This window comes from Syngnathus floridae, chromosome 16, assembly GCF_059516105.1.
Source record: "Syngnathus floridae isolate MCC-2025c chromosome 16, RoL_Sflo_1.0, whole genome shotgun sequence".
Lineage (NCBI taxonomy): Eukaryota > Metazoa > Chordata > Actinopteri > Syngnathiformes > Syngnathidae > Syngnathus > Syngnathus floridae.
Window position 1 is genome coordinate 6,655,518 of NC_142428.1, and position 25,258 is coordinate 6,680,775.

A 25,258-nucleotide genomic window follows, 5' to 3' on the forward strand; every position below is an offset into this window, starting at 1 on the left:
GCCGGCACGTTTCCTTTTGGAAAAAATCGTCCTGCGCCTCGGCCACCGATCCATCATGTGACCTGGCTTTTGCACATATCGTACATCTTCATGTGTGATATTGTGTGGTCTACTGTTCTGCGACTTGTAATACGTTTCCTTGCTAGCGTCTTCATAAGAAACATCCGACCTCAGCTTTTCTTGTCGTGGTTATTCTCTCCTTTGACTCACCTGCTCTATAATTTACTGCTCCATTCATTACAAGCAAAATAATTATCCACACATAGTGTGAATGAATGTGTGATTTTCATACAAGGTAACGTTGGAAAGATACACTCTTCATTATGGTTGGCTGTGTTTTGAAATAGCAATAATTAAACATCTGCCACATTTCAATTATTTCCACTTGTGGGGAAGAACAGCCTCGAGCAAATGGGATGTGCCCTATGCATCTTGGGTATGAGAATAATGAATAATTGAGATAATTATCTGTCTTAGCAACAGGATTTTTCAAATGGAATTACCATAAAACATTGCTTATTATAATAGGACAACTCAAATCATCTCAGCGGGAGGAGTGAAGGAGAAAAAAGCTTTGTTGTATTTTCGAATGTCAAAACGTTTCGTGTAATTTCCTCTGTTGCAACGCACTTATTCCAGGTCAGCAAATTTGATCCGATAATCATTAACGATTCAGTTTGAAGATATTTGGAACGGCTATATTATTGCATTCTTGTATTTTCCTTCTTCTTCACTGCTTATACGTGCCTATAAAAGGTCATGCAATTAATCTAACCATAAAGCACGATAAATTAGAATGCCCTGTTTTACAGCATAATCCATAACAATAATCTTCTATATACACTGTGCAGAGGTTGTAAATGTAGAAATTGCAAAGGCTTGAGGCACACAAATGCGAAAGGATAAAAATCACACTCCTCCCCGTTCGGTTTCTCATCATCAGTTGGCTTTGCTGACATGTATTGCTAAGTCCCTTTTGTTTTTTCTTTGTCTGCTTTGAGTGAACAGCTCTGGAGGCGATGATGAAGACTGTCAGCGTTGTTGCATCCAGGATGTTCTCACCCCAAGCAAAACTTGAGCTTGGAACTTTCTGTCAGCTTTTGTCGGCTAGTTATTTTGACGTCATAATAATTCATTGTATCGGATCAAAAGTCATTAACACAACCGCGGCGGCGGCTAGCACTCAAGTTTCAAGATGCAATATCATCTTATCCTCTTAATGAAGCAATTGTAATCACAGTGGCGCAGGATGGTTGTCTCTCATTAGCACGCAGGTCGGCGAAGCTCTCTGCCACGCTTTGATGCCGTCAACCGTTCCACCGGCGCTCAGAACAAAGAGCGTCTTTCCTGCAGGAAAAAAAAGGGGAGGATGCTTCTGTCAGTAGGGAAACTGTTGGAGTTTGCGGGAAAAGCCTTTGTTTGGCTTCCAAAACAAATGGACTCTTTTAATTAACTTTTGATTGTGTGAGGGAACAAATCACTCAGAGAACAAAGTCGGAAAAATTCCTTTGAGATAATCCGGTGACCCGTTCAGTATGTTTTTGTTCTACTTTTGCTAAATTGATGTCCATATCATGGAGAGCTCAGCTAGGTCATGAACAATTAATGGAGGGGATGAGGCCATAGATCTTCTGAGATGTCTCGGGGCAATTTTAGCTGTTTAAAACCAATTCTTATTCATTGCCGTGGTGGAATTTTATATTCCCTCCATATTAGTTCACTCTCAGAGACTGTATGTCACAACAGCATGAGAATAAAAAAGAAACAACACAAAGCTATTGTGAGAGACGAGTACCTATTTTTCTTGACTCATTTGAGTTTGTCTGGGGGGGGCTTCAGTCACACAAGGGAGCGTCCTTCGTTCTACGCTGATTAAAAGGCAGAAGCGCTCTCCTGCTCCCATCAGTTTAGCCGCAGGCTATAATAGCAAACGCAAAGGCGCTTCCTAATTGTCTGCATACCTGTAGGGCAGTGCGAGTTCGTCTGCTAACCACATACTCGGAAGGGAAATGGTTTGGTATAAAAAAAACAATAATAGGCATTCGTCATGGACCTGAGCAACTGAGATTGGTTTAGAAACATACTTTTGATTGTCTTGCTGGAAATTGAATATGTGAAATGGTTAGCAGATCGTTGATGGTGTAACAGTGTGACGATTTCCACTTGGGCAGCATGGTTTCATTTCCCAGTTGATGACTTTGCAATTTATTTTATTTTATTTATAACAGTGTAATGAGAATACAATATGCTATAATTCATTGTCCTTCCAATCTGAATATTCTGATCCAAAAATGTAAACATGACATACAATAAAAATGGAAATAATTCTTCGCAATTTGTAGTAGATGCGGTTCCATTACAGTGATGATATATTTGGACAATGACATCATAAAGTCTTTTGACATGTTATTGATTTGATTTAATGGTCCATGCTCATTAGGAGACGGTAGTAGCTAACATTTCAAATTTACACATGGCAGCCAATATGATGAATTTGCATAATGATTGATACCGTTTTAGATGTATTTAAATTTAGGGTCATCATTTACTATTTGATCAATAGACAGATTTTGTTTTGGTCACTTATGTTGATCTTCTCACCCACATAATGCTGTAATTTGAAGATAAAGATAACGTATGACGGTCAAGGATCAATGCTTCCGGATAGATCATCTGCCAGTGACCAACGCAGCGGTGTAATTGTACCAGAAGGAAATCAACTCTCAGCTGAGGGAAATCAAGGTTTTAATTGAATTAAAGATAAGACGGCTCACAAAGGAGGCCGACGAGGAGCTCTTTAGACTCCTACAAGCTGGTGACCCTGAATCGGCACCTCTCTGGAGAACCATTTAATAGCTCACTGCTCGACTGTTAACATGGAAATCTATGAAGGGAACGACATGAGGGACCCTGACTATGTCCTTCCATTACCTGATGGACATAATTTTAAAATTCCAAATCACTTTATTTGCCACTCTCTTGGAAATGTCATCAACTGGCTGCAAGTGTGAGTTTTTCGCCGCTCAAGCAGAACACGAGAAGCCGAATAGAGCGTGGGGTTTTACGACTGAATGGATATCGACAGAGGGAGACGCACCTCTGATTCCTGATTACAGCCACTTTGTGACACCTAGGGGACTGAGAAAGATGTCTTTAAACCTGCCATAAATATTCACTTGGACTTAATTGTGCATGTGGAAGTGATATTAAGATCCAGCGGCAGCAAATTTTGCAGAAATTTATGCAGCTGATCTGCGGCTTTGCTCTTCAAGTTGGGAACATTCAAAATTCAGCGTGCACAATTCAAACTTCCATTTCTTACCTTCTGCCATCGTTCCACCTTTTATGGGTACCAACCCCCAGTTTTTATTGAACATCTCACTAATTGCAACCTGCATAAACAAAGCGTGGATGAGCCTGGGCAGTATAAAATGCTCAGATAATTAGTTTTGCAGAGGGAGGACGATGTCTGCCAACATTGATCTGATGCTTTTCTCTACTGAATGGCCGAGGGAGGGACGCATGTGACGGTGACAGGTAGCTTGTGTCATGGATCACAGCTTCTCATCAATAGCTCTCCCCCATGACTGGGGGGTTGACTGTGGAGCATTGCTTCAATGACACAGGTGCCAATTGATTTGGGATAACGCCAGGGAGGAATAATTTAACACATGATGAGTGAGGTTTTTTTTAAATTTGTGATTATATGTTGCTGTCTTGTTTTCTTACGGTGAGAGCAGATTGAATTGATGTGAATTCTTTTAATTGAGTTTTGTCTTGGTGGTTAATTGTTATTTTTTAATGCTTTTTCACAAGTGATCACGAGTCAACGTGTGACTGTGTTATTCGGAAGACCTTGTTTTTTTTCATTTTCTGTTTCAAATGTTTTTTTTTTAAAAGCCTTCTTTAGTGAAGACTGTCAAAATTCTGCTAACCTTTGAATCCCGTTAATGGATTTTTATTCACCCAGGGTTGTTGTGGTATTCAGATGGAATGCGCCAGTAGAATATTAAATTGTAAATGTTCTTCTCTTGCTTGTGTTTGGGGGAGGTTTTATGCTTTTGCGTGTGCTGGGTGCGTATAGGAATAAAAATTATGGCGGCGCATTGGGGTGCAGGTGCACGGAGCGCTTCGGGGGGAGCTGGGGTGACCTTGGCCATGGTGGCCAGGCAGCCATCTGTCTTGGGCAATGAAGAGGTGACCCAACATCATTGTTTAGTCTGACGGGGTACACTGGGGTCACTGGGAGGGCCAGGCCTCCTGGGCGGAGAACAGAAAAGGGTGTCTGAGCCTTATGTACACTAGTGATAAAAACAATCAACATGTGCACTAGTCACATAATAACTGTGAAGTATATCTTCATGTTTTGATGCTGATAGAATCTCATTAGCATGTGAAAGAACGCTGAATGTCATTGCTCAAGGATCCCTTTCAAAATAGGCAATACAATCATTATTGCCATTCTGATGTGACCACCCCCGTTATCAATTTGTGAGCCATTTTATCAAAAGCATGAAAATGAGAAGTGCTCCCTGTCTCAATTCAAAATGGGCTTTTAATCTTTCTCTTTCTGGAACATTTTAACAAGAGCTGACTTTTTTTTGTGTGAGTGTGCCCTATGTGCTGCCGAGAATGCTAATCCTGACACATGACTTTTCCACTTACTTTAATGAGAATATACGAGCGTCCTTAACGTGCCAGAATGGAGTTAGCATTTTCTTATTTAAATTGACTTGAACTCTTGTGGAATTTATTCAGCGTGCACGCTCTTACTTTATTAGAGGTGCATGTTGACAGACATTTCCTGTAATTTGCACAATATTCTTAATAGTTTATTTATTTATATATATTTTTGCAAACTCTGTCAATGTTATTAAATCAATTTCTATCTCAGTGAGATTCAATCAACTGTGCTTTAGTTGGTGCAGCCACGTTGAGCAATCTAATGGACTGCTTCAAGACTCTATTAGGCAACAGTCGATTTAACGCAATCAACTGAATTCTTTGGGATCAATTAATTGATTATGATGAAAATCTGTAATACTATATAATGACATTTTGTCCTCTTAAGGAGCTGTATGCATACAGAAATATCATAATATATTTGCAAATTGATTTAAAATTTTTTTTAATGTATTTTTGAAGAAAATATTTTTTAATAGTTTAAAAAAAAAAAAAAAAAAAATATATATATATATATATATATATATATATATATATAATATAATTGATTATATATATATAAATAAATGTTCTTTTCAAAAGGAGGTTTCTCAGACAAAGAGCTCTGATGAACCAGTCAGACATTTGGGGGCCATGCTAGACAAGGTGTTAAATGAAAAAGGGCCCTTGTCTGTCCTTTTACCGTTAATCACAAGCCCATAGCTCAAATTTCCCTTGGCAGTTTCAATCACTGTTCTTTCATTTCACCTTGGACTTGACCTGCTCAACTTGCACCTTTTTGTTACTTTGATGTAATAGCAAGTTTCACTTCTCACCGCATGCTCATTAGTCACATTTGTGAGCAATAACATCTTTTTTTGCAAGGTCTGTAAATTCACAGCAGCCACTTTAATGAGTAGTTTTTCTGGGTTGCTGTCAAGTGAAGCCATCGTAATGTGTGTCATAGTTCAGTTATTTTACCCAGTTGGACTTAAGTGTTATTTTTTTTTCAAAGGAGAGGATAAACGTGTTATTATGTGTTAATCACAACTGACTTCAAAGCCCATGCTGAGCTTCCTGAACTTCCTGGACTCCATCTGGACTTCCATGCGAGAGCAAGTGAGATCAGAGGTCGTGTTAGAGCCGTTTTCTGTCTGCTACTAAGTGGATAGAGAGTGGCAGAGAGACAAGGAGCTCATGAAAGTTACCATAAAATGGGGTTTACAGCTTTGCATAGTAAAAATGACCTCTTCACATGTCTAATGTCAAATCGAGTGAGGCAATACCAACTTATGTGCAGAAGAAGGGGTGGTTGATGGCTAATTACAGTACGGTCAGTTCGTGTTTGTATAGTGAAGTGTTTGGGTTAATTGCTGCTGCATGTTTTGCTCTTAGTAGATGTTTGGTTGACAACATGCAGCGTTTGATCTTCATCATCATATTTGAATAGTTTCCAGGAGGTCACAAGGATGGGATTTAAAGATCGTTGCTTTATTGAGATGATGAAACCTTTTTTCATGATGGAACGTCAAGCCAGTGAGTGCCTGAGATAATGGAAATGAAAGAAATGAGTGGGTGTGGATTTGCGTGTACCGTATTTTCCGGACTATAAAGCGCACCTAAAAACCTAAAATTTTCCCTATAAGCCGACAGTGTGCCTTATAGTCCGGTGAACCTTATATATGGACCAAATTCCTAAATTTAAACTGGCCCGAAGCATTGTGTCATGAAATCAATCATGAGTGGCCCGCTGAAGACTATGAATCATGAATCAAAAAGACTATGGATCATTATTTTGTGATTACAAAGTAATTTGTTGCGTCTGAAGTTGAAATAAAAAAGATAAAATGGAGAATGATTTGATTTGGATTAAAAATCTGACATGTTGCATTAATGGTGCGCCTTATAGTCCGGTGCGCCTTGTATAAGGACAAAGTTTTAAAATGGACCATTCATTGAAGGTGCGCCTTATAGTCCGGTGCACCTTATAGTCCGGAAAATACGGTAGTTAAAAAAATTGCTTCAGGAGAGTGGTATAGATGTCCTTTTTTGCCATGTTGCATATGTTCACATTGAGGTTAACTGAAAATATAACCCCAGGTGTGTGTAACTCTATTGGTTCCTTTAAGCAAACACGCCTCCAAAATGGTTCATTTCATGGATGGGTCGCAGCACTATCCACCCCCTGCCCCCCCCCCCTATTGAGTGAAGGTTGAGCGTGTAGAAATGCATGGCTTTGCAAGTGCACATACAACCCCGTTGACGTTTTCCCGCTGCTTCAAGCCACCGTGCGTGTGTATGTGTGTGTGAAATGATCTGTGGTGAATCGCACTTTATTATTTCTTGCACGGCTAGCACCTTTCCCGTACGCCAGGCTCCATTACTCTTTAATCTCAACCAAGCTGTATGGAAAAATAGCTGTATGGAGCTGCCACCATGTTACAGAAGTAACTTCTCAAAAATCTGAAAAAATGTATTGGACTAGATTGAATCAAAATTGGAAGGAAAGTGATTACTTTGCATTTCTGAGTGTTTTATTGGACAGTTTTATGCCAAAGATTGAAATTTATGTGCAGAGGGAGTTCATAGTAAGACATTGCTTGCATGAGAAGAGTCTTGTTGATGACCTTTATCGCCAATTTGCAGATGGTGCTCCATCCAAAACACACATTGCCCTCTGAGCAAAATCGTGACTTTTTGACCAGTGTCAGTGACATTGACAGGATCATGACCTTGTGGAAGATGGCAGACCTTGGCTTTTAACACAAGTAATTGTGATATGCACCCCTTCACCTCATGCTGACAAATGAGTGCTTCCTTTTTTTCGGAGCGAACAAAGAGTAACCCATAAGTGAATTAAAAACTACAGATAAGGGCAAATGAAACAAAGACGCAGGTTTAGCTTTTGTGTTTGTTGGTCAGTGTGTATCGTCAAAATTCCGCTCATGCTCTTTCTCTTGCAGTAAATAGGATACAGAGGGATCACTTGTTAATAAAAAGCCACCTCAGGCACGCACGCTCTCTTCAATTTCTTGAAAATTTGACATTCTACCCAGGCTTGGCAATTTCAAACGACACCATCTTTCTTTTGTGTCATTACGTTTTGTGTTAACTTAAGGTCAGTCAGGTTGGTGATTTGAAAATAATTGCGATGACGAAAATATGCTCCGCCCCCTACATTTGAGTTGTTTTCCCAAAATGCTTTTGTCAATCCCTCAAGGCTTCACAGTGTCTTTTCTTTGTCTTGGATGAAATTATTTTTCCAGTATAGCTCTGTAAGCGTCTGAGGGGTGGGGGGTGAGTTGGTGGCTTACCCTTGAAAAGAAATTTCTCACTTGAAGCAGCAGGGAATCAGGTGCCAGTGAGCATTACCTTGTAAAGCGCCATGTTCTGACCTTACCTCCTATTCAGTCTTCTTCTTTCACACTTAACCACCGCACTAAAACTGACGTGCATGTTATGTTTATATTGGAGCTCACCATTGACATCATTCAACTCATCTGTGCTTGGAGGGATAAAATGCCACCTGCTTGTCTGAAGGGTTGCTGCAAGAATACGGCTGAACTCATTGAAGCGCACACTCTACCTGCATGCCAATTACACAGTCGTGCTAATCTCCTCCAACCATGTGCTCGCTCACAATCCTTCCCTTTCAATGAACATCCCCTGTAGGTACCGACACGACGTCTGTAAATGAACCGAGACTTCTTAAAAGCAGGCATTAATTGACTGTTGCTGTGTTTTACCGTCATTAGAGAAGATATCGCTAGTCTGTCGGACAAATTGTCTTTCGTGGGTGGGTATTGAGCTTTTTCATTGCTGTCTCATATATAGATGGTTATCTAATGCAAAAAAAAAATTGGATCGGGGTGGCATGTATTGGGGAAAAAAAAACGTTTTGCTGCCAACATTTTTTTTCTTTTGGCTGTAATAAAGTCATCGTTGTCTGGGAGCTTATCCTAATAACTGAAATTGTTCCTCAGAAATATATAGTTGGAAGTGCGGTTGGTAACATAGTTTGCTCACAAGGCAAATCTTTTCCTAACAATACTATCAAAAATTCATTTTCACTTGGCAACCTGCTTTTTTCTTTAAAATATCTTGTTTTCATTCATTCATTCATTCATTCAGCCACATGGCAGAAATTGATTAAACCTACTCCATAACAACAGTTTTGCAGAAAGCGACTTTCGAAAATACCGACGCTGACAAGGTGCTTGCTGCCCTAAAACACTTTGGACGTGTTTGTGTTGCAAAGCCAAGAAATAAGCAACATATCAGCTCCCATTATTGATTCTACCCCCACTGCAACTGTTGTTTTGGTTCGTGTGGCTATTTATTTATTTTTTTAACAGATGCAACACAAAGAAACACTTGCATCAACTGAGGCCATATGATTCTTCAGTCAAATTTGTAGAGCAGTTTGTTCTCATCATAGCGGATATAAAATGACATCTTTGCCAAGCCTTAACATCATATGCGTACACATATTTTTTCATTTGTAAGCATGGAGCTAGTACCCGTTTGAGGCTGGAAAAAAAATCTCAGCAGGGTGCATGCATTTTCCGAATTCCTTCTCGTCATGATACGCCATCCCACATGTCACACCTGAGGCAAAAAACATCATCTTGATTTTATCTTGCTTTATGCATTTATCATGACATGCCTCTGTCAAGATCTTCTACAGAGCCCACCTTGTAGGTATCTCTGGCAGTTTTTGGATTAACCACATGGCATTCATCTGGCTCGGACAGATTGCCAACCCACACTAGGTGACTTGGATGAGCAGAAGGTCAAGGCATCCCATAACATGGCATAATACTGGTAGCAGTGCCAAACGCTGTGCAGAGTATGTTCATTGTCAACCCACCCCTCCCCTCCCGGATTTGACATTTCATGTCGCAGTTTTGCTTGCACGGTTTTTATTGCAAGTCTTTCTACCAAATTAGATTTTACCTTAAAGATGATGTTTGAGGTCTGACAGCGGACACAAATTACATTGTGAGCGTCATACTAATGTGGAAAAAAAATTATGACGTAAATTTACTTCAGATTGTGCACAGCATAAATGATTAAGTCTGAATCCTTTTTCTCTCTTCCAAAGGCTGTAAAACAGTCACGCACCTGATGATTAAACACTCCGGGATTAATTTCCATCTTTATGCAATTTGACGGTAGGTGGTGTCTTCTATATGATCCGTCTGACCCCAGGAGCTAGATGTAATCACGATGAAAATTAAATGAACAAGTAAGAGAAATTATTTCTGGGCATATGTAGGATGAAAATGCTACGGAGTCAGTCCATCCAAGGCAAAATGAAAGCAAGCCATTATATGATCTTTTTTTTTTTTACAAAAAAACTTCAGAAGTCATTTTAAGGGAAAAAAAATTCTGTCCAGATGGATTTGTTTGATTCCCTTCCCAATTTTTCGCCATGCTGATCAATAAACAATCTACATAACTTGGTTGCATCAATAATAAATGTGGCAGCGAAAGGTCGCTTCACCGGCAGTCTGGTTTTGATGTTTACTACTTTGAAATTCAACACACGCTCAACCCATCCCAGGGGAGATTCTTATTGTGTGTGTTTGTGTAAGATGAGTGTGTTTGCATCTGAAATGGGAATGTGCCTTGCATGTTATAAGTCTACCTTATGTCGGGATGCCGACTGGTCCAGGTGGTGCGCCCCACCTGTAGCTTTCCTGCAGCCCTTAGCAGAACAAGCACTATAGAAATTAAATTGATGGAAATCTGCCTTTGTTTGCGGGTGTTTCCGTCACTGCTCCTCTAAATTGCTCACAGGCACTCGATCAGAAGGGTGGGGCGAATTATGGTGTTTTTTTTCTCCCCCCTCCTTTCTAATGAGGAAAACAAATGAGCCTACACGAGCACACAATTAGGTGGAAGTCATGGCTATGTGTCGTCTTTAGATGAGCAACATGATGGCCTCTTTAGCCCTGGCGGGAGGAAAGCCCTGCCCCAGGAGACGGATCATTAGGGCCGGAGAGGGGAGGTGCTGCTGACAGTCAACACAGAGGGTGTGGTGAGAGGCAGGGGAGGGGGCCCGCGAGCTGCCGGTCAGGCACGAGAGAGGTTTTAGCCTTTGACAATAAGTACCATTTTGATTCAACAGGAGATGTTAGCTAATGGAAAGTCACAATGTCACGACGTTTCCTCGTCACCTGCTTGTGTTTGCAGTTTTTATCATGCAATCGTTCATTGTATGCACTCATGGTTGTTATGCACGTTGAGTTAGCTCAATGGGCGTCAAAATGTAAACGCCAAAAGAATCATGGTGTAAATAGAATCCTTACAAAGATATATCACCTGACTGACAGGATGGGCGATGAGATCACTGCTTGAGCTCGCCTTTGTTCAATGGGCATGGCATCACTTGGTCCCATTAGGGAAACATCAGAGCTGTAAAAAGCTGGAAGAGTGTCCCCACATGGTCACCGGTGGAACTGGCGTTTCCCATTCATGACTCATTGCTCCATACAGCAAAACTATTCACAGTTTGGTTTACTTTGGAAAAAGTAGACCCTCATCTATTTCACTCCTTTCCCGATAGATTCAACAATTAGCCAGTCAGAAAACGACATGTTTTAATTAACTATTGATCCCACCCCACATTGTCCATCTCTGTCATAGCACGAGGTTGTCTGGCCGAGCACGGCCCGCCCGTGTCCCCATGGGATCGTGATGTCACACGATTCATCATCAGCTACCAAGAGGCACGAGGCAATGGCCTCACCTTGGAGTGTCCCCGCACGGCCTCACCGCCCTCCCGTCACCCTGCCTGCTCTCCCAGGGGAGGTTTCAATTAAATAGCCCAAATATTTGGGAGGTTTTAATCCACCTTCTTTATCTTTGCCACCACAACCAATGCCCAGCCAATGAATAACACCATCTCGCTTTTCTCTTTTATATGGAGATTAGCGATGCCGTGTGGATGGGATTAGTCTCCTTGAGCCCATTTGGACGTCATGAAGAGAGTGTCTCACGAGATGGCAATGTGACTGTTTGGCATCAAGCTGCAACAGAGTGAAACAAGTGGATTAAATTAGAAATGGAGTAAACTTTGTCAAAAATGAATGCATTGTGAAAAATAAACGGATTATCTGCTTAAGTACCTTTTTAATGCCAACGATTCATGCGGCAAACTTCCATCGCAGCATGTGATGGATATTATCAGCCGACAATAACGATCAGTTTTGGATATTTGTGCGACTATTTCCCGACATTAAATGTTTGTGTCACGCATGCAATCGACCTTACGTGGGCATAAGTTCTCAGTGACAATCTTTGGCCAGCAATTTGCTTAGAAACAGCTTGTTAATGGTCAATTGATTAGGGCTTAATGGGAGTATTGATCAGGGTGTTCCACAATGTGATTTCTTTTTTTTTGTATTTTTTTTTTCCAACCAGTGTTCTGAGCTCAAATTGAAACGCTGGCATGTTCCTGCAGGTCGACTGTTAAATGCACATCATTAGTGTTCCTCCAGATCTTCACTCAACGGGTAACAGAGGCACCTGGGCAGATAAGTGATATTACCCTGAGGGATGTTCTCTGGGATTATTTATTTCCACTTCGCCGAAGAGCCGCAACCAACTCTGGTTTTGACATCAAGCTCCGCCTAGAAAACTTTAATTGTTTTTGATGAAGTCTTGATGTGCCCCTGCCCACTTCAAACCAGGGAGTCTCTATCTTGTCTTCGTCGATCAATACTTAGATGCTCATTTGCACTCCCCAGTCACAGTCTGATGCACTCTTCATTAATGAGAGCGACTGTACCTGGCTTAATGTCTTTAAAATGGTAGCAGGGGGGAAAAAAAAAAGTAATTTAGTCTGATCACTTATAATATGCATTTAGAAGAGAATGTGGATCATTTTCTGATAAATGTTCTTTAGTGTAGTTGTTTGATATGTTTCAGTTTCACTATGAATGTACAGCGCTGTCGATCGCTCTGTGCCAGAGAAACGGCAAGAGGCAATAAAGACGTCTCGGTAAAGGATGAGAGCGCCCCGTTTCTAGAGAGCTTCATTACTCATCAGATACTGTTAGGGAAATTTAGGAGCTTAATTCTGTCATTCCAGGCGCCTGACATAGCTGTGATTCCAACGTTGTTATAGTGGAGACTGATGTGTTCTTCATCACTAATGTGCACTTGGGCTGCAATCCCTCAAGGAGAAGGATGAGAGCTGCTGTTGCATTTTGGGAAGTCTTGCTGCGGGGGGCTTGGCCTCGCTTTCGTTGTATGTGGTAGTGTGCTAATTGATTGCTAAGAACTCTGTTGATTGTGGGGAATTGGTTATTGATTAATGGTGGTGGACTGAGCTTCACAATTCACTCAACACTGGTATTCATTTTTTTCATAATTGACATACTTTTGTATGTCTTTTATTTTATGTAGTACCTACCCATTATCTCTGGTACAGAAATATTGTTGATAGTAAATTTATTTATGCAACTGACAGAAAAGCTTTCTTAACCCTTAAATCTGAATATAACTGTATATTTGTATAACTTTATATTTGTATATATGTGTCTTTGCATATCTTAAAAAGTATATTATTAGTGCATTATTATGCAGCTTTATTTTCTAGTTATGTAGAAAGTAGATGGTTGGAGCAATTCCATTTAGAGGAAGCTCAGGACTTAAGATATGATTATGGTTTATTTTATTTTCCTGCGCTCTTGTACCTGGATCTCCATTTTAACGGGCTAATTAGTGGATAGCTAAGCCAGCAGCCTGAGTCAGCCATGGCCAGAGGTCTTCTGCTAAGCATGCAGCTTCTTCAGCCAGGAGACCCGGGCCAGCCGGCTGCTTTGCAAAGCTGTCATGGAAATCCTTTTCTAATCCTGCGCTCCCCTGCTGCGAGCCTGTTGTTGCTCTAGCTTCACGCGGGACATATGACAGCACTGATAAGAGGGACTTCATGAGATTGAGTCAAATTAAAAAAGGATCACTCTGCATTATGAGCAAAACTTTGGCAGAACGTTTTCCCACTCGTTATGATCCTTCATCGACGGTCGTTTTGTGACACTAAATGCGTCTGGCTGTCATCAGGGTTTGATTCTGAGGATGCTGCCGCCTCCTCTGAAGAGCAGAGGATAGACAGCGCTTAGACTTAATTATTTATTCCCCTCATATCTTCGTCTTGGTGAAGTATGTGTGTGTGCTTCCTATGTGAATGGTGCCTGATCTAAAAAGGATTGTCGCTGCTCGACCCCGCGACAGTTATGGCTTTCCTTATGATTTGCCAGGTAGCACGAGTGAGTAAAGGATTCTGCTTACACTCACTGAAATCACTGAGGTTCACTCGTTAAAGCACTGGTGTCAAACACAAGGCTTGAGAGGCCGGATCTGGCCCCGTGACATCATTTTATGCGGCCCGCCAAGGCAAATCATGTGAATTTAAATCCATCCATTAAGCTACCATTATTTTATTGTATTTAAAAAGAAGTCCAGAAAGCTATTAGATTTTCATTATTGTTTGTTTTTGTCACAAAACCATACCTGTCACATTTTTTCTACTGTATGTATATTGTGTGAATGCATATTTTGATATAACATCATCACACTGTTCTCTGTTGTGTTCTTTATCTTAAATCAATTGCATTTTATTGATATAATAGCATACAGATATTTACCACCATCTTGCCTAAACACCATGTGATGGAAAAATTGATAGAAATAAGCGACAATGGTGTAGGTAGTATGACCATGGAGACCTTGACGGGGATCTCAGACAATGACTTCTTTTCTAGCAAAAGAGGAATGAGAACCATAAAAGTTGAATGATGACCTTAATTCACTGGTAGAATGGATTTACCATGATAACTTGTTCTTCTCCATAGCTCATCAGTATGGTAGATGGTGCGCTATTTGTAAAAAAAAAAAGACATAAATGTCTTCCTGCATTCACTTGAAGGGTAAATTAAAATGATAGGTTTAAAAGTGCACCTCTGTGCTTCTAATGTATCCCATGTGTTAAAAAAAAAGACAGAAATGTGTTTTGTTACTGGTGTGTCTGGTGTAGATAGAGACCCCCCACTACATATCAAGAGAATAAAAATGGCCTCCATGTTGAGAACGGGGCTCAGCGGCTGCTGATTGATTTGGCCGTAATAGTGACAACAGGCTTCCCCTGTGTTCCACTCCGCATAATTCTTTGATTAATGCCGAGCATCCCAAAATCGCTCCACCGCAACACAAAAATCGAATTAAATCACCTGGATACAATCTGTAATTGATTGAAAGTGTCAAAAAAGGTAGGTGATGTCATTAATAATGTGAAGGACTTTAAAAAAAATGCAGTATTAAGAGCTTTTCTTTTAATGTTGTGTTTATTTGCCCCATGATACGTTCCATCATACCTCCTCGACGCTATCGGGATGTCGCCGGTGACGTATAGGTGTCCAACATCATTTTTCTTTTCAGTCTCTATTTCACCTTGACGTATTTCTATGTCACTACAGTTTCCCGTAGGACCAACCTATTCGGCCGTATGTATCTTTGTGTACAAAATCACAAGCTACAGATCACTAGACCAATAAATGGAGGCGGTGTGCACTTCACAGTGTATGACTTTGTTTTGAATCAATACTGTAAATTATTGAAGACGTAGGGTGGGGATATGCCAAATGATATTCATTGAAGGGAGCGACGTTTCCCTTAGCTGCCAATAAAGTTACGTGTTTTATTTTACTCCTTGTTGTAGCTAGGTAATGGCGACCTTGTCACATTGTGTTTTTCATGAATAATAATTTGCACAATTCTTCATATGCAAGAGTGTGTTGTTTTATTTCTGGGAATAGTCCAGACACTCCAAATGCGAGCTTCATTCAGGATTAGGTGAGCGGTGGTGTAAAACTAATCATATTGAGGTGTCACTAATTAGCTAAATGCTTTGTGCATAATATTTAAACACTTCTAAATTGCATACAGCAAGATGATTGTACAATTTGTTAGATAATAGCTCAGGGATTATCCAATAAAAATGTGCAAAACGTTTCTGTGGGTGTGCCTTGTCACATTTTGGAATTGATTATCCTATCTACTATTTAATCAGATGATTGAGTAACCGGATAGATCACAGGAATGTGCATTATGATGACTTCCACTTTATCTTTTTTTACATTTTTCCACAATAATCACCTCACTTACCATTAACTTTCACATACAGAGCCTCTGCTCGTTTTTCTTTCTTTGCAGGCACCAAATTATGCAAAATTTTGCATTCATGCATTTTTAACACAAATGTTTATATTTCATAGTAGAATGGACATTAATGTACACTAAAACATTCTATATTGATGGCTTTCATGGTGCTGGTGAAGCCTCAGGACAAAATTTTATCACTTTATTTTTGTCGTGGACCTGGCACCAGTCACATCCTATTTTGTATAAATCGTCCATTTATAGCCAACCACCTTTGCATTTTTAATGCAAATGTCTCATGGCTATCAGCAAATAGTGAAATGTGTATTAACCCAAATCTTAACCCCACCCTTGAATTGAAGACCTTGCATCGAGTGAGTTCAGCGAGTGTATCATTAGCAACCGTCATGTCAGAGAGGCTGCATATCACCTTTCTCCGAGCAGGTTCTCGTTTGATAAGTACTGCTCAAGCTCTGCTGACCTTCCATTTTTAGGGAAATAGGCAAAGCCAAACAAGTGCAATACATTATGGCCTGTCACGGTCCAACAGGTCCTGATGTGAGATACACACCGATGGCTGACAGCTATTATTATTCTAGCTGCCAGTATTACACACGCAAGCGAGCAGATGATGCCTTATGTGTTGTAGCCGGATAGAGATGTCAATAAGCACATCCACCAACCTTGTCAGCACGTGTGTCCACTTGTTTGTGTGGAAGATATAGCATATAAAAAATATATATATATGTATGCTGGCCTCAGTTCTGTTGAATAAATCAGCACATCGTGAAATATGCAAGACTTTTGGCAGGGAATGGAATCTCTGTCAAAAGTATATTGACCCCTAGGAGATGCTGTTTGGGGCGTTTGATTTATTTATTGTTATTGATTATTTTTTAATTTTTTATCTTTTATTTATTTATCTTTATTGATTTTTTTGTTCCCTCATGGTATTTTTGAAAAAAAAAATACAGTGCTCTATTTTAAAAATTAATTGTGTGGTTTTGCACAATATAAAAGCCGATTTTAGTCATTGACGTATTTTCCTAGCTAGTGTTTTTTTCTTCTTCAGATCTCGCTTTGCTCATTTCAGCCTTCTTCAATGCAAATCTCAAATGTGTCTTAATTAAGTGAAAATTGAAGTGGATAATGTGCTGTGCACCACTGCCATAAGAAATAAAAGGCCTGCAGTTTTGTGCACTAATGGCCAGAGCAATAGCAAGCTCTCATCTCTCTTCATTCTACTTGTAGCTGAATTCCATTCGGCAGTCATCATTTCCAGCTGTGAGCTCGACTACAAGGAAGAGCCTGCTGCACGCTTCTCTACACGGTATTTACTCTCAAACATTTTTCTCCTCCTTTTTTTTCCGCCTTCGTCAGCTTACACGTGCAGGAAATAAGTTCTTGGCTTCTCCTATTGAATGTTGAGTGAATCCACATAGATGTTTAAATCTATTATATTTATACACTGCTGACCAAAGGTGAGCTGCAGGAGGTAAAAAATGAACAATTTGGTGGTGTGTGAGCTTATCCGTCTTGGATTCAGTGAAGTAAAAAGAGCAGGGTATAAAGGTTTATATTGGTTAAAGGAGTTCAGCCATGGCACGTGTTGGCGTACCACAAGGATGTGTCCTCAGCCCCTTTACACTTCTGTGCCACTTTCCACCACGAGGCCACTGAGTACTGCAGTCAACTGTGGACTGCATGGCTAAGAGTTTGAACTTTCTTTCCCATTTTTTTAAAAAAATTATGTTAACAATAAAAAAACAACAACGGTGGTTGTAACTACTCATTCAGGCCAGATGGCAAAGGACAGTTTGATTGTCAAACGTCTCTTTTCCTAAAATGGCCAATTCTTCATGGTTTTGGATCATTTCTTTGTAATAAAATCCAGCGAGTGGTATTCGACTTTGACGGCCATAAGCCCGTCAGATGTAGCAAAGTCAACAATATACTATAACTGTGCTGAATTGTAGGACTATAAAAGACAACAGTCCCTTTAGGATGACTTATTGTCACCTTGAAATCGTAAACCAAGTGTCCAAAGCCTCTCACTTTGCTTTTTCTGTGAAATTGTAAACCCTGATCTGGCTTGAGTTTTCACTGCAGGGTAGCAAAAGTGACACCAACTCTGTATATTCATGCTCGTGTAACATAAATTAGCATCTTTTAAAAAATTCTAGACCATTGCTTCAAAAAGATAATCGGTAGCACTATTTGCAACTTTTTACTTTGAGACACTAGCATTAAAACTTCAGAACATTCAAAAGACATTCTACCATGAAGTTATTATAATACTATTTAAGAATTGATAATTGTGAATTTTTCTCATTCCTTGTCCCATCTTAGACCTCCTGCTGATTCAACAAAGTAAAACCATTAGATTCAATTACATTCTGTAAATAATGCACTGGTAGCACAGCAGTCATTCAAGGCCGGCTAGGTTTTAATTACGGCTAATTACAATTTGCATAAAGCTTTTTAGTAAATGACTCCTGAAACGCTTGGAATAATCAGGCATGAGCGCTTGTGTGTGGGCGCTACCGAAAAGCCATTCGATAAATGAAAAAATCAAAATGGAAACGAGCGAAATGAATGGCTGCAATGTGCTACAGCAGTGAAAGGCTGTTTGTTTGCTTGCATTTTGTGAAAAGTCATTAGGATTTGCTTATTTCCTCTTATAACAACTAAAAAAAGTTTGGCACAGTTTGCATCACACCTTCCAAAGTCCAAATATCAAACTGACCATTAAATATAAAATACCAATGACAACATTGCTTGCATTTTATATCCCCTTTCAGCCAATATAAAAATATAAATAATAATATACTCCCATTTATTCCCCATCCCATGCTAAGTTTTGCAAACCAAAAATAAATTCACTCCATCACGGGCCAGTTAGCAGCACTAATAGGCGATAGTCTTCATTTGTGTTTGTCCACGTGTCTTCTCCAAACGCTGTAGTTAAAAAGTGACACTAAATGAATCGGGCTCCACTGAGATAACCACAGCCCTGAAAGTGAAATTACATTTGATGGCAGTCATTAGTTTGACTGCTTGGCCAAATACATCACGCTGTCACAATTGTGGCTTATGGTACCAATTAAAGGCCATTAGTGGCGTCGTGTTAAAATGCAGCAAATTGTCCTCGGGCAACAGAGGTTTTCTGTGATATTGTTTGTTAAACCGAAAGACGACAGACTGGCTGACAAATGACAATACTGCTACTACTTTTTAGCATGTACTCAGGCGTGTGAAAAATGCTTATAGTTATTTTCTAATCTGCATGCTCTCACTTCATCATTGTGATGCTGGGGAGGAGAAACTTTCAATGCATGACAATAAGTTGTTATTCAGGTGAATCATAGCGGCACAAATCATGACACGTAAAAGTGAGCGAGCCTCTCACATTTTTGCAAGTATTTTACTATGCTATATTTTTTATGGGACAACAGTAAAGAAATGACACTTTTCCACAAATGTAAAGTAGTCGGTGCACAGCTTGTGTAACAGTAAATTTACACCTCTTTCAAAATAAAGTATTCTTGCTTGACTCGCAACAAAAGTAAGAACAACTAAGTTTGGATTTCCTCCAAAGTGTCATGTGACCCGTTACTGTTAAAGGTCTGAATTTCCTGTTATTGCTCTCGTACCGATCATTGGAAGGTCACTATGGCAACACATGGCAACAAATTCTACGTGGATATGGAAAATGAGAATGAATAAATGAAGGAAGGAAGAAAGGAAGAAAGGAAGAAAGAAAGAAAGAAAGGAAGGAAGGAAGGAAGGAAGGAAGGAAGGAAGGAAGGAAGGAAGGAAGGAAGGAAGGAAGGAAGGAAAGAAAAAGAATATATACATGTATGCATGTATGTATGTATGTATGCATGTACGTATGTATGTACAATATATGTAAGGAAACCTTTATTTCAGTGACTCCCTTATCTTGACCGGTAGATACGTGCTTCAAAGTACCCCTGGCGATGGATGGACACGGCTGATAAGCACGACAGCTGTGACAGAAAAGAACCTGTGTCAAGATGATGTCGCCTCGTGACCCTCTTTGTCCCCCTCTTGTCACTGTTTGTGATGCCATGGTGACAGTGGCTCTCAGGGGAGGAGCCTGCAACCTTTTCTTAACTAATGGATCCTTCATCATTCTCCCATGCCACCAGAGCAAGCCCCGTGTTTATTGCTCTTTATTTTAAATTAAATCCACCGCCGCGACCATCTATCAAGGTCGCCCATGACCTTTACTGAGGGTGATGGCTTGGCCCTGCAGAAGCCAGTGCGTATGCTTATAATGGATGGGAGCGCACCAAAGAATACAGTGCCAGCTCTCCCACATATCTGGAGTGGAAAATTTGAAGTTTATTTTTCAAAACACAGATAACTGTGTGGTGACCTCGAATATGAAAATGTCAATGTAGTAAAAAAAAAATAGTCTTTGCCCTTGAAGGATGTCTTGCATAGGGAGGAACACCGATCATCGTTGTACTTGTATCCCTGCTGAATTGGAGAGTGCAAATGTACATTAGAAAGTACTCTTCTCAATTCCCCCGACTTTGCAGTGATAGCACATCACTTCTGAGGAGGGACTTCTCGCATGGTTGAGAGGATCTGCCCTCCAGGCTTTCTTGACAGTGGAAAGTGCTTGCTCCCTTCCTCTGGCTTTACTTTTGCTCCTTGTAATTTATTTCTGTTGAGCAGAAACCTCTTAACATTTTGTCATATTGTATGCTAATCTACAGATTAGCTCAGTTATGTACATCTACTTTTATCAGAAGCTGTATCTAAGAGAATGAAGAAATTGGCTGAAATGGGAAGCGGTATTTTGTCCAAATAGTGTTTTGGGGAAATTGATCACATTTTCCATTTCATCTTGTGTAATTACCTTTCCTTTTGCAAACAGCTCTACTCTTTTTATCCCATTATATTTTCAGCCTTTCTACGCAAAAAAAGGTTAAAAGCTCAGCATTCTATCAAATTACAAGGCAGAGTGGTCTTGATGGCACTCTTTTTGAAAATGGAAAATAGAGCAACCACATTATATATTTTAAGTGGTTGAATGTAATTTCGTCCTGTGTGCAGAAATCATTCAAAAAGCCCACTTTGCAATGCTTTAGCCTGGTGAAATATTTTTCCGTAAAACTGTTATGGTACAACGGAACTCGAGAAAATGCATTCGAGAAAATTCCAATCCAGTGTTCCACTATATCAACTTTGAGCCTAAAAAGTTGTCCTCTTTGAAAACAACAAAGTGATACTCGGCAGAAAATCTACAACCTCTTGCATCAGTGTTTTCAAACAGCCCCGCTAAACGTTGAATATTTAATGGACGTTTTTCATTATCATGTGTGCCTTTTACTACTAATTTGCCGTTCAGTGTAAGAGCATGTCTGAAATTGCTTTATGTTTACAAGCACATAGGTCACTGGCTCCAAGGTCAGATTTATTGTTGAAGATTGCAGCTAATGAATATGCAAAGCAGAATAAAGAAGCCTCGGCAGTACACTGGATGTCATTTTCATAGCTCTTGCAGCCGCACACTTAATGAGGGTGAAGCCTTAATTAATTGATTAGTCCCGTATGTGCTTTATCTAGTTCGTGCAACGTTGGTTTATTTTCTTTCTTAGACTTTTGTGTCTTTATACCACCCTCCGTCATTGTAATGTTTAATGCATGGGTAAAGAGATATCAGTGCTGTTTTGATAAGCCAGACAGCACTGCAAAAAAATCTCCAAAGCTAACAGATAGGACTGTGACCCTCTCCTGTGGAGCAATCTCGCCCCTCCTCTGAGCCGGCGTTTTCGTATGGATGAAATGGAGCGATAGCTGTCTGCTCTTATCTTCCAGGATTTGCTCCGCTGGGAGACATCTCGCTGTATTGGGAAATGGAAGCAGCCCAATGGAGCTGCCCATAACTCACTGTAGGGTATTTTCTGGTGACCCCAACGAAACACAGAGCACAGTACAATCACATTAACGCACACACACTCACACATAACCACGTAGAAGATAACAAAGAGAGTTCTTATGGACTATAAAGCCAGTTGGCCATGAATGTTCTTTGTCCCTGTCACCGCATCGTTCCTCCTCCAGCTCCACTTTGTCCTGTCTTACCGTAATGGACTTGCTCGGGATTTAAACGTTAGGTCAACACCCCGTTACCAGACTCATTGGGATACAGGATATTGAAACAGATAAATGGAAGAGGAATGTTGCCAGGGTTTGGGCACACAAATGCAATATTGCTGGGAGATACATGGAGATATATTGCCTTTTGACTTGATTGGGTTTTGCAGCAATGGCTTATCAGCCAACGGATATGCTTGTCTTGCAAAAAGCTGGAGTGTTTGCAGGACATAAATATCAGTCATAGGAGTTACATCTTAGAACATATTTCTGCTGTATTTCCATGCGGTCGCTGGTTATTGTCTAGGGCACAGGTGTCAAACTCAAGGCCCGGGGGCCAGATACGGCCCGCCACATCATTTTACGTGGCCCAAGAAGACAAATTGCGCATCAAATTCGTGTCATTACTAGAATTGCAAATTGTCTTCACTTTTATTATCTTTTTTTTTTAATATTTGACCAATTTTTACTCGTCTGATTTGAAAACAAGTTATTTGTTTTGTAGCTTTTACTGTATATAATATGAGGTGCTCATACATTTATTTATTTATACAGTCATAATGGCCCTCCGAAAGAAGCTATGACTACAATGCGGCCCGGGAAAAAAATGAGTTTGACACCCTAGACTCGAAGAAACCGCATAATCAGCTATTATTAGGCTAAAAAGACCTTTTTTCATCAGCCATATAACACTTTAGGCATGTCACATGTCAACTGGTAGTTATAACAATTCCCCCACCTGGACTGCGATGACACCTACATTTTTCTTCTTGCTGTGTTTTTCTTGAAAATTGTTTTATTGGGATGTGAAAAATATGTGGCGGAAAAAAAGACCTGAAATGGCGATTGTCAACAGGCAAGTTTGTCCTTTTGTCCTTTGTTCAATGCTGGTTTCAATGTGCTTGCTTTATCATTATTACCCATACCCTGCTGTGCGGTGATCTTCCAGATAAAGTGCTGTGGGCTGCCTTGGTGGTTGTGGGTGTTAAATAGTAACCTTATATATTGTGTGTTGTCTTCAGAAGAAACATTGGACGTGCGTCCCAATACATCACCTGATCTGGGGCAGTGCTTGGGGGGGAAAAAATGGGCGAGGCTCAAAGTGTTTTCAACTTCTGCATCTTCTATTCTTAGATGACCTCGTCTTTTCCATTCGTCTTTTTCAGAAGTCACCTCTTACTAAACAGCGAGCTTCCCAAGAAGACTTCTGGGAGTACATGTTGCATTCGTGGATGTAGTTGCCATAATTGGGCAGGGATTTTATCCTCCCTGTTTGGGGGATAAGAATTGCTACCTATGCTAATAACCTTGGCAATTAGCCTGCGGAGAAGAACCTAATCTACATTAGACACTCTCCCCGTTGTTGTCAAGTTTAAATCCGTCCGCTCCAAAATAAGATCGCTCCTTCAATTGGCCTGTTGAATTTTCAATACAAAGCAGCGACGTATCCATCTGGCAAGTGGAGAGGAGAGTCCCTCTTGGGCAGGACTGATCCATACGGCCCGGTCGTGACTGGTTGTCAGCGTGTCCTGCGGGTGCAATTAGGAAAAGGGCAGAAGAGGTCCAGCAAGGCCTGTTGTGCCAGTGAGTCGCAAATGGACCATCATTTGGTGGGGACGGTAATGACATGAGCGCAACTGGAGCATTGATGACATGGCAACCACCAGTCATCATCACCATCATCAACAGCGCACATGAGATGATGGAGGCAATATGGAGGTAGTTGACCTCTGCTTACTGCTGTCACGGATAGAGCTTTTGTTTTCAGGGTCACATCCCAAATCATTAGGCGGACATTTGAAACCAACGGGGAGTACTGCCGGGATAACTTGCTTGATTCGAAGCTCTAATGGTTGCATGGAAAAATCTTTTGTTTTGTCATTTCAACATGTGTGGCAATAGGAAATCCCACAAGGCTTTGTGAGACCCTCCAAAGCATGTGTGACCGCACCCCTTCCCACACACCATGCACACACAAACAGCTGCTTCTGGCATAGTCGATAATGCTAAAGTGTTTATACACAGTTGACATTTAGATATTTGAGCAGCCTTTTCCATAATCCAAAAGGGGAAGTGGTGAGTGTTTGTTTGTGACATTTATATATACTATATGCCGCAGTTGGTGCCGTGTGCATACGTGGCTAAATTATGTTACACATCCGTACTTGTGTTTGGTTACAGTGGACGACTATGTTGGTTATAACACTGTTTAGTTGTATGGAGAGAAAAAAATCCCATAATTTCTGGACTTTAAACCAGACCTGAATAAAAGATGCACCAGTTAAAAATAGGGGGAAAGACTGTTTTGTTCATATATAAGCCGCACTGGACTATAAGACGCAGGTGTGTTTAATTTCCATATATTATATTATATTATATTATATTATATTATATTATATTATATTATATTATATTATATTATATTATATTATTTTATATTATATTATATTATATTATATTATATTATATTATATTATATTATATTATGTGCACAAATTATATAATATAACAATCACGAAAAATCCAGAGATAAACCGCATTGAACTATAAGCCACAGAGTTCAAAGCTTGTGCAAAAAGTAGCGGGTTATAGTTCGTAAAATACAGTAAATACTTGGAGGCGCTTTTGGAAAAGACAGTTGCCAAGCTTGAGATTACAGTGAAGCTACACAAAAGCCGCCTCTGTCTCACGAGTGCATGTCCTCTCATAAATCTGTCAGCATGAAAATGCGCCATGTGCACCCGCTGCTCCCGATTCAGCCGGTTCCTTTTTTCTCTCTGAAGTGCAACCTAAATCCACCTCTGTCGGATTTCACTTAATGGTCTGTTTTATTCATGGTGTCTCGCTCAGTTATTTCCTTTTGATTTCTGGGCTACCTTGTTTTGACGCTTGTTGTTGAGAAGCTCGACGTGATATCAACAACTAATTTGTGACTGTAGTTTTCACAACTTGCTTTCCATAAAATATCTTTTTGCTTTGATCTACAATGAAGATGCAGTGACTTTCTTTTGAGTGATCTTTTTCTTGACAGTGGGCTGGGCCCGTACCAACATCCCCCTTCATCGTTCACAACCCAGCACAGCACGGCAGCAAAACCATAGCGCATAACAAAGAGTGATGATTGCATAGCAATCCATAGTTATTACCCAAGAGGTGGGAAAAACATGAGCCGTTCTAAATAGCAGCCCCTTCAGATTGCCGCCACCGCATTCCTTCGTTCCCCGGGTTGTTCTTCCCAGAAACACTGACCACTAATGATAGTGGAGAAACACCTGAGCACTCTGAATGATTGCGTACT

At 40.3% G+C, this 25,258-nt stretch overlaps 1 protein-coding gene across 9 annotated transcripts in view; it reads left to right on the forward strand.

The window, feature by feature from the left end:
• The window catches only part of LOC148385365 (uncharacterized), a 73,965-nt gene that overhangs the window by 15,652 nt on the left and 33,055 nt on the right, over nucleotides 1-25,258 (forward strand). For 6 of the 9 annotated variants that reach the window (XR_015863373.1, XR_015863376.1, XR_015863377.1 and 3 more), the window contains exon 3: nucleotides 17,080-17,158. The exons of the other annotated variants lie outside the window; for them this stretch is intronic. The gene's annotated coding sequence lies outside the window, so the exon portion shown is untranslated. The remainder of the gene's footprint in view (nucleotides 1-17,079; nucleotides 17,159-25,258) is intronic. 9 annotated transcript variants of the gene reach the window in all.